Genomic DNA, 10,620 nt, shown 5'->3' with positions numbered 1-10,620 from the left:
CCATAATTTATTTTAGATTTTAATTATATGTAAAAAAGTTTTGAACTTTTTAGGATTTTTAATTGCATTCTAAACTTTGATCTAGTGCAATTAAGTCATCCACCTCTCAAATTGATTTATTTCAGATCCTGATCGTAATTTCATGGCTTATCGTGACGGAGTTGTCACACGATAGAGTCTTAAAATATGAACAATAAAACTATATAAGAGGATCACATAACATTATATGATAACTTTGTCACAATGGACCAGCATAAATTATAGTTAGAGTCCGAATTTAACCAATTTGAAAATTGCATAATCTGATTAAACTAAATAAAAATTCAGAAAGATATTGAAAACCTCCAAAAATTCTCTAAGATCTTTTGTATAATTAAATCTTTACTTTCAATACTAAAACAATTTATAATCTACTTAGGAGGACAACATCACTGCTATCCACGTTCCTCCATTCATGCTTAATGCACTAATCTAGGAGCACGAGACGAGAGGTGCATACGTATTAATTGCAGTTCCATATAAAATGTAGAGACAATTACCAACTTTCCCGTAAGATAGATGTAATGGGTTAGTTACAAGGCAACCAAGTGATGATACCCCAAAATTGAAACAATATGTTAGGTATTCATCTTGCACATGTCTAGTTATTATATAATGGCTTTTTATGGCTTTTATTGAACCCCATGTGTAAAAGCTTAATTGTATTTTGTTTATTTATCTTATTTTCTTTTCTTTCCTTTTTTTTTATTATGAAAGTGTCTCTTTATCTAATTTTCATAATTGGTGCCAGATGAATATAGCCAAATGTTGTTACGTATGGTTGTTGATTAAGCCTACTATTTTTTACGAAATAATTTTGAAATGAAGAGCCTGGTATCAATGAAGCCCATGCTCATCGAGCTAATTGAAAATGGAATATGTACCATTGCAATTTATAGGGCTTTCAAGAGTTTGATTTGTTAGCAAGTCCCTTGGATCATAGTTTGAAAGAAGTAAAAAGATTCAACCAAGGTACCAACATGTGAAGATAAATGAGTGAGAATTTTTGTTTCAAGAAGTTGCAAGGCCTTCTCTTCGCGGCTCAGTCATCCTCCGTATACGAGTGATTTGACACAAGCCGAACACGAACCCATCCGGAGAAACCAATCCAGATGGTTTATGCAGAAACATGTGTGAAATATGACGGTTTGGGGCTTTGATTTTTCTTTTGGTTGGGGGGAGTGGAAATAAAATGCTTTTCAAGTGCTAAGTCACCAACCTTTGAAATCAAGATCTATTTGAGAAACAAAAGAAGAGCTTCCTTGCTTATTATGAGATTACGAAGGAGTGCATGAAGATATGGCATTTGGAATACTCAAAGGAGGAGATACGAAATCATCTAGGAGTAGTGCCTACATGTTTGAGAACGTGGATCAAAATCCTCTCATTATACTTTGGATGGCAAAAGCTTGGGTATCGAGACTGCTCAGCTAATTGAGACAGTCAAGAAAAAATAAGGCTCTCATATATGCATCGCCTGCATCCCCTAGGTTGATGTACGTTTTGTAAGAACCCCGATCTCCTGGTTCCCTCAATATCAACTTTGACAGCAATGTCTTCGATGGTAGCGCAAAGGAAGGAGCGGGGTTCATGGTCCGAATTAGATATCACCCTTGCAAGCAGTTGAAGTGTGCCATGATACCGTAGTACCCATGGTGAAGATGAGAGGATCATGCTGAGAGGAGTATATCGGAAGGCCTAGTCTTTGTTGTCACTGTGCTTAAAGCCCCCGATGTAGTGTTGGAGAGAGACCCAAAGACGGTGATCAATTATTGGAGGGTCCCGTTATTCAAGATGATCAACATCCAATTTTGGCAGATTTGAGGAGATTGGTATCCACATTATAGTCATTCAAGGTAATTTATGTTTATAGGGAGATTAATAGTGTCGCGAACTGGGTTGTCGCATACACAGCCAACCACACAAGGCCAGTTCTTTGGGACTCTACCATGATTTTTGGCACTATTTGCAAGATTTGTTGTATTCTAATACATCAAACTGTATTTACAAAAGACTAGCGTAGCATAGCCACCTCACTAGAAAAAGAAAAAAAAGGAGCGCATGAACTGAGAATAAGAAGAAAAGAGGTGAAGCTAAGGCACTCTGGTTACATTGAAGGATTCATAAGCAGCAAAAATTGACTTTTTACTCCTAAAAGGAGAGAGAGTTTGATTCTTCAAGAAGTTTTTGGTGTTTTGCTCTCTCCAAATGCTCCAATAACTTGCCAACACAAATTTTTGAATTTGACCATGCTTGGCTATGTGCTTAGGAAGACTAATCGAATTGGTTCAATGGTCTATATTTCATTTAATAATGTCTTCTAGCTACCAAGCCATTAGTCATAGTGACATAAACCATAATTAACTCCGTAAAGGTCTTATATATTCAAGCTTTTCTAATTATTCTATATAGAGTAGTGCTGCTAAGGGACCATAATCATGTATGTTTATCTTTTAGAGAGAAAGGAAAAGAAGATCCATTTATAAGTATCTAGGCCCAAATACTTGGGAATGCAACTAACCGAAACTCAAACCTAAGATGTTTGGTTACGAAGCAAAGATATATGACCACAAGGATAAGCCTATGTTTGGCAACCATAATACCTATCCACGTTTATACCTAATTTGCGCCGCCATGCATCATAGAAATAAACATCATGTAGCACTTAAAAGTGCTGCCATTTGAGACTTTCCACATTTCTTTAGGTCCCTGACAAATGCTAGCGTTAGCACAAAAGTTTGTTATCCATAGATGGAGGCTAGTTTTCATGTTAAGTGTATGATATGTTCAGCTGTTGCTCAAAATGGGTAGCATCAATAGGCTCTAGAATTAATTTGACAACTCCATGCAATTGTATCTACACATTGTTGCACATTGGGGAAATGAAATCCAGTCATATAATAGTAGACCTTAGCCATCCTACTTGGTTCTTGTTTATGTGCTGCAAGGTGTTCTAACTGTTAGAGTTTATTTTAAAAAATAAATAAATAAATAAAATTTAAATTTTTTTATTCCCTAAATTTTTATTTTTTAAAATTATTAAAATTTTATTTTTAACTTAACGGCTCTTTCCAAAGAAATACGACTTTTCGGAAGAAAACATTGGTTTCTGAAGAAATACGGTGTTTCTAAAACATCGTATCTCTTTCAAACCATGGCGCCTCCTCGGTAATCCAGATAGAGTCTATAAATAGGCTCTAGATCTGGCTGTTGGAAAGACAATAAAAAATTTTCGATCTCTTTTTGTGTTATTGTTTCTCTCTATTTCTTTTTGAGACAGACACTATCTTTTTCTTTCTTCTACTTCTTTTCTGAGTATCTGAAGGAAGTCTTTGTTGACTTGTTGCAGATCCGGTACTATTCGTTGCTGTAGGAAGAGAAAAAAAATAAAATATAGAACACACAATCAAGTACGTAAAACAGTCTAAGTGGTATCTCACAGGGCATGCAAGCTTCACTATGAAAGAAAAAAATAAGTACAAGAGGAGAACACCTACTCTCAACTCTCCATATATAAATCTCTCTTAACTAGAAGCTACCCTCACCAAAGCTCTCTCAAAATCCTCCAAGGAGACCTTCTCACAGGCCTGCCAGTATCAAGATCTTTGACGTCCCTGAATGCTTCCTGTGGAGCAAACTGCTACATCATACCTCTCCACAGCTACTCTGTCTGATGCTTTTCTCTGCCCCAATCTCCTATCGATGCTCTACAGTGTTTACTCTGCCCGCTGCATGCTCGACGTCCGTCGAACTCCTCTCGATTGCTGTCTAAGCCTCCCATGACTGATGCCTCTCTTTGCTCGCCGAACTCCTCATGGCTGCACACACGATTACCTTCAGTTCTGTTGCCTACAGAGCTGCTTATAACCCCAAAACCTAAACCACGTCGGAGAACCACTCCTAACCAAAGTCTAAAACCACTCTGACTGTCTGATACCACCTTAGATCAGAAACTGGCCGTTGGATCACGCCAATCTCACGCCCAAATGCTGATTATGCACTTTGATCTCCATGGGATGGCTCACAACCATTGGACCGCGATCGGCATCGATAATCGCTATCTAATTGCGCATAATGCCCAAGAAATGTCTGAAAATGCTCTGTGGTCCACAGTGGACCACGAGAAATGCCTGAGAATGATCTCGTGGTCCACACCTCCTCCCATGGACCGCGGTTCGTGGTGGACTACGGTACGTCGTGACGGGCCGTGCCTGGGCTTGCCTACGTGCTCGCATACACCTGGGTTGAGCTCATGCACTGATGGGCCGTGCTCGTGGGCCTGGGCCCCCTGTTGGCTTTGGGCCTACACATTGCGGGCGCCGCTGCTCTGTGTGCTGCATGCTCCACTGCTCCATTTCTCCAAGCTCCTTGTGATGCACTCTTTGAGCTAGACTTCTTCGCATCTGGATTTTCGCTTTTGTGGGTCAAATTTTAGATTTTTTTTTCAATAATTTTTACTTCGACTCGATATTTAGTCTCCATCTGACTTTGATAGTTTCTGGATCTTCTCGCCCCCACACCCTGGGGCAATCACCTGCTGCTCATGAATGGACAAACATGGGAGTCGAGCTAGGCTGCTTGATCCCATCTCTGTCATGTGCTGTGCACCTCCTGATCTGAGACCTGCTCAGGATAGCCTCCTGGCGACATCGCTCATCATCCTTCTGAGTCTCCCATCTTGTGTCCGATCCATTTCTATCTGGAGCTCCACCTCACACTGGGCTCCTGCTGACATCCTCTATGTAGACAGCTTTTCCTTACATAAGAGAGCATTGATCAACCCTTCACGGTAGATCTTCATCTTGATTGTGCCTATCTTCTCCATCTTCGATCTTAACCACCACTACCGCAACCTGTGCTGGTACCAACCTGGCTCTGATACTAATTTATTGTGATACACTTACTCTAATACCACTTGTTGTAGATCCGATACCATCCGTTGCAGTAGGAAGAGAAAAGAAATAAAATAGAGAACACACAATCAAGTACGTGGAATAGCCCAAGTGCTACTTCCACGGGGCATGCAAGCTTCACTATGAAAGAGAAAAATAAATACGAGAGGAAAACATCCACTCTCAACTCTCTATATACAAATCTCTCTCAACTAGAAGCTACCCTCATAAAAGCTCTCTCAAAATTCTCCAAGGAGATCCTCTCACAGGCCTGCCAATATCAGGATCCTCGATGCCTCTAGATGCTTCTTATGAAGCGAACCGCTACATCATGCCTCTCCGCAGTTGCTCTGTCTAACACTCTGCTCTACCCCCAATCTCCTATCAGTGCTCTACAATATCTGCTCTGCCTGCTGCACACACTTGATGCCTATCGAACTCCTCTCATTGCTGCCTGAGCCTCCCACAACTGATGCCTCTCTTTGCTCATCGGAGTCCTCACGACTCCACATATGGTTACCCTTGGTTCTGTTGCCCATAGGGCTGCTTATAGCCCCAAAACCTAAACCACATCAGAGAACTACTCCTAAGCAGAGTCTAAAATCACTCTAACCATCTGATCCCACCTCAAATTGAAAACTAGCTATTGGATCATGTCAGAACTCATGCTCGAATGTCGATCACGCACTCTGATCTCCCTGGGATGGCTCACAGCCATTGGATCACAACCGGCATTGATAACCGTCGTCCAATCATGCATAATGCCCAAAAAATGCCCGAAAATACTCTGTTGTTCATGGTGGACCGCGAGAAATGCCTGAGAATCGATCTCGCAGTCCATGCCTCCTCCCATGGACCACAGTCCACGATGGACCATGGTACGTTGCGACGGGTCGCACCTACACGCACCCGCTTGGGCCTGGGCCGCTCCTACGCACGTGGCCGCCTGGGCCTGGGCCGTGCATCCATGACTGCCCACGAGCACCTGGGCTGGCCCGTGCACCCACACACGTCTGGGCCGAGCCCATGTGCTGCTGGGCCATGCTTGCAGGCCTGGGCCCCCTACTAGCTTTTGGCTCCACGCATTACGGGCCCCGCTACTCCACGAACTGCATGCCCCACTCCTCTATATCTCCGAGCTCCTTGCGATGCACTCTTTGAGCTGGGCTTCTCCACATCTAGATTTTCACTCTTGTAAATCGAATTCGAGATATTTTTTTCAATGATCTCTTGAGTCAACCTCCCAACGATCATGCTCGTGAGAGGAGGATCGGACTGAGTCGGATCGTTGTATCTTGGGAATAAGATCGTCGAAAACTTGCACGTAGGGGGTGAATCATGTTTTTAGGACAATATTTCACATGCCTCGATTTAGGCAAAGTTTTTTAAATTTTTTATTTCTTTTAGTATTCTTTTTTTCATCTAAAAAATTATATGAACAATAATAACAATTTCCAGATATTTTTGATTGATTTTTTTTCCAACAATCTAAGAATGTGAGATTGATAAAATTAAAAATTATTATTCATTGTTTGAAATTAACTTTAAATTAATTACATAATAATAAAATTTTACTATTTATCATTTAAAGATTGTTCTTCTTAAGATTTCAAATTTATTAACAAACTTATTTGCTTTAAAATGGTGCACATTATTTTTTGAAATTATTTAAAGAAAAAAAGGGATACATGAATTTTTGCATTTCTAAATTCTTTGTAGAATTTTTCTACAACTTTAAAATAGTGCAAAAATTTTTTACAGAATTTTGTAGATTTAAATAATCTATTCTAAAATTTTTTGTTCATTAAAAAAAATAGTACAAAAATTTTGTTGCTGCATTAAAATCTGTAAAAAAAATTTTACAACCTTAATTTCTATTTAAATTAATTTTTGTAGGCTTTAAATTTTGTGTAAAACTTTTTTTGTAATTTTAAAATTTATGCAAAATTTTTTTGTATATTTAAAACTTGCATAGAATTTTTTTTGCATTAAAAAAAATTTTGTTTCTTTGAAAGCTATGCAAGATAACAATTATTCTTTCAAAATTAATATTAGTGCTACCTTGAAAAATGTGTAGAATAATATAGTTATTTTATTTATCATATTCTTAGCATAATTATTCAATTTTATTATTATTATTATTCTTTATTATATTTATTTTAAAATCTAGAATTGTATCATTATAAGTCATTAATTAATTACCCAAACATACAAGGCTAAATCCCTTGAAACTTTATTTGCAAAAACAATTAAACAACCAAAACATCATAAATGGCTTCATTTGATGATCATAGTACAATTAAACCTGAGAAATTTAGTAAATCATTCTTTAGAAGATGGCAAAGCCAAGTAAAATATTGGCTCACTATTTTAGGATTGATCTCTGTCCTAGAATTATTAGATCCTAGATCTTTCTCTGGCTCAACCTCTCCTAGTTCTCAAGATTTGGATCTTCTAGCTCTCATTCAAAAACTCTTGAAGAAATTAATTTTCATTGCCACCGTAGGATCCTTAGTGCTCTATCTGATACTTTATATGATGTGTACCTTTCCACCAAATCGACTAAGAAGCTTTGGGATGCTTTTGATGCAGAAAATAGAATGGACAATGCCAGTCTTGATCGATTCGCCAGATCTAAGTTCCATAAATATACAATGGTGGATTCCAAATCTATCAGTGTCCAAATTTATGAATTTTAATATGTTCTTATAAAGACTAAATTAACTTGTTGCAAATTCTCTGAAAGTCATAAAGTCCAATCTTTGATTGATTCGCTCCCTCCTTCTTGGTCGAACTTTTTTCGTAAATTAAATCATAAGCAAGGTGAATTAACCCTTTCAGATATCATAAACTCTATTAGGATTGAAGAAGAGCATCGACTTAAGAATAAACCTAAATCTGATTTTGGACCCAAGATTAATTTGACTGAATCTAATTAAAGTCATTTCAAACCTCGAGGAAAATTCTTCAAAAAAAATAAACTCTAAATCCTTCAAACCTTGTTTCTTCCTCCAAACCTCCTAGAAGCCATAACTATCCTAATCAAAAGCCAAATAAGAAGGAGATCTTTTGCTTTGTGTGCGGATGGACAAATCATATGGTGAAGGACTGCTACCATAGGAAGATTGAACCATGAAAGAAAAAAATACCTAAACCTCAAGTGAACAGGATTGAAGATGGTGTCAGACCTTCCTTCAGGTTAGAAAGTCAAAATCTTTTGACATATCTTGTCCATTCTTCTTTTGATTGGTGGCTTGATTCAAGAGCTAATGTACATGTTTGTTTTGATCGCTCCTGATTCTCTATCTTTAAGAATCCAGTGGAGGAGGTGTAATACTTGGAAATGATTTTGCAGCACAAGTGTTAGGGAAAAGGTCATGCGGATCTAAAGATGATATCTAGAAAAATCTTAATCCTTCATGAAGTGCTGTACATCCCCAACATTAGGAGGAACCTAATCAATGGATCTCTTCTTGTATCTAAAGGCTATAAAATTATCTTAGAATCTAATAAGCTTTTAATCACTCATAATAATGAGTTTATTGGAAAAGACTTTGTCTTTGATGGCCTATTCAAAATAAGTATAATTTCTAAAGATTCTAATAAAGATGATTCCTCTGTTTTAAATCTTGAATCTTCTAATATTTGACATGGTAGGCTTGATCATATTAATTTTGATCAGATCCAACATATGACCAACTTAAATTTAATCCCTAGGATCTATGTGAATGAAAAGATCAAATATGAAATCTGTGTTCAAGCCTAAAATAGCAAAAAACCTTTCAAATCTGTCCATAGAAGTTCTAACATTCTTGATTTAATTCATAGTGATGTGTGTGACTCTACTAAAAATCCTACTCAAGGAGAAAATTATTATTTTGTAACATTCATTGATGATTTCTTTCGATATTGTTATACAAATCTAATCATATCTAAAAATAAAGTTCTAGCTAGATTTAAAATCTTTAAGGTTGAAGCAGAAATCCAAACTGAGAAAACCCTTAAAAGACTTAGGTCAGATCTATTAGAAAATACCATCATATGGCGATCCGATATGCATGCAAAAATTTCAAAAATTTTCAAACACACAGCAAAAGAAAATTTTCAAATATATTTCAACATCGTTCTAGGACGACTATGCAACATAACGTATCAATATTTTGTCAGGACAATCTTATGTCAGAACGATATAAAAATAAATCACTAATTAGATCTAATCTAATTAAGCATGCATAGAGATCATATCTCAACATAAACCCAGGCATTATCATATGTACAAGATTAAGATCTGTGCAGAAATAAAAATTAAATTTTTATCTTTGTGTGAGTAGATCTTCATCGCAATCTGCTAATCCATGGATATCTTCAAGGTCCATTGAAGCCACGATCCAATGAAACATAGATATTTGTAAGATCCGTTAAAGTTGCACAAGTATCCGACCTCTATAGATATCCACACAAGGCTGATCTGATCAGGAGATTTTGATCTCACTAGAGTGTTAGCTCTTATGCAGAGATCGCTCCTTGGATTATCGAATATTTTTTCTCTTTTGATTATCTTCTTAGGAGAATCAAAAAGATCTATAGGAGGATTAAGAAATTAGATCTAATCTATTTTTTTTTCTCTTCTCAAAAGAAAGAAAAAGATCTAAAAAAAAGAACAAGAGATCAAATCTCTTTTCTTTCCTTTTCGTCCAACTCTTGAACTGAATCTGAAGGAGAAGGAGATGAAGAACTCATATCCAACTCTTAAACCAAGAGAGAAAGCATATCCAACTCTTGGATGTGTGGAATAGAGAGAGGGAGAGAAGTCTCACATCTATCTCATGGACGTAGGAAGAGAAAAAGGGGGAGGAAGCGTGAGGCGTCCATCACATGGAGCGCCCCCTCCTTTTTTTCTCTCTTTTGTGCACCAACCTCAAAATCACGCACGCCCTCTCTCTCTTTTGTATTTCTCATGCCACTTATCTCATATGAGGCTCCCCTTTTCTTATCTCCTTCTAAACCATAACAACTAAGGTTAGTTAGGATTTTTAGATAGAGTCCAAAAGAGCTTGGACTCTAGGAGATAAGGTGCCACCCCTTCATTGTGTGCCTCCTTTCTCCATGCCAAAAACCAATCGAAAATTCCATGAGGCATGTGATTTGGGGAAGAGTCGTTCTACTCCTTAATCACCTTTTAAAGATAGAGTCAAGGTAGTTTGGTTTTTCTTTTAAATCAAAATCTGATTTAGTCTAAAGCTTTTGGACTTATGAAATCCAATCTGAGTCAAACTCAAACCAAGTCCAATCAAATTAAATATGATTTAATTTAACTAGAACTCAATCTTATATTTAATCAAATTAAATAATCTAACAATAATTATAATTAAGTTCTCTTATAACTTACTAACTCTTAGCAAATCCTCCACGTAACTTCTACATATTAGTTCAATCATCAATCATATTGATAATTGAATTTTTTTACGATTCAAAATCGTAATTCAACAGTTCGATCAGTCAAGACCTCTTTTGTTGTCACCACATAAGTTCTATTCTATCTAATAGTGAGATATATTTTGATCTTCATCAAAATATTATTGAAACTCCTTTCAATGAATTGGAACAATTTCAACTTACCAGCTGAGAATTATTGATCATCAAAGTAATTCTCATTGATCCCACAATCCACTAGTGATGTCTAGCAGCA

The sequence above is a fragment of the Elaeis guineensis genome, chromosome 6, assembly GCF_000442705.2.
Source record: "Elaeis guineensis isolate ETL-2024a chromosome 6, EG11, whole genome shotgun sequence".
Classification (NCBI taxonomy): domain Eukaryota; kingdom Viridiplantae; phylum Streptophyta; class Magnoliopsida; order Arecales; family Arecaceae; genus Elaeis; species Elaeis guineensis.
This window is presented reverse-complemented; position numbering follows the sequence as displayed.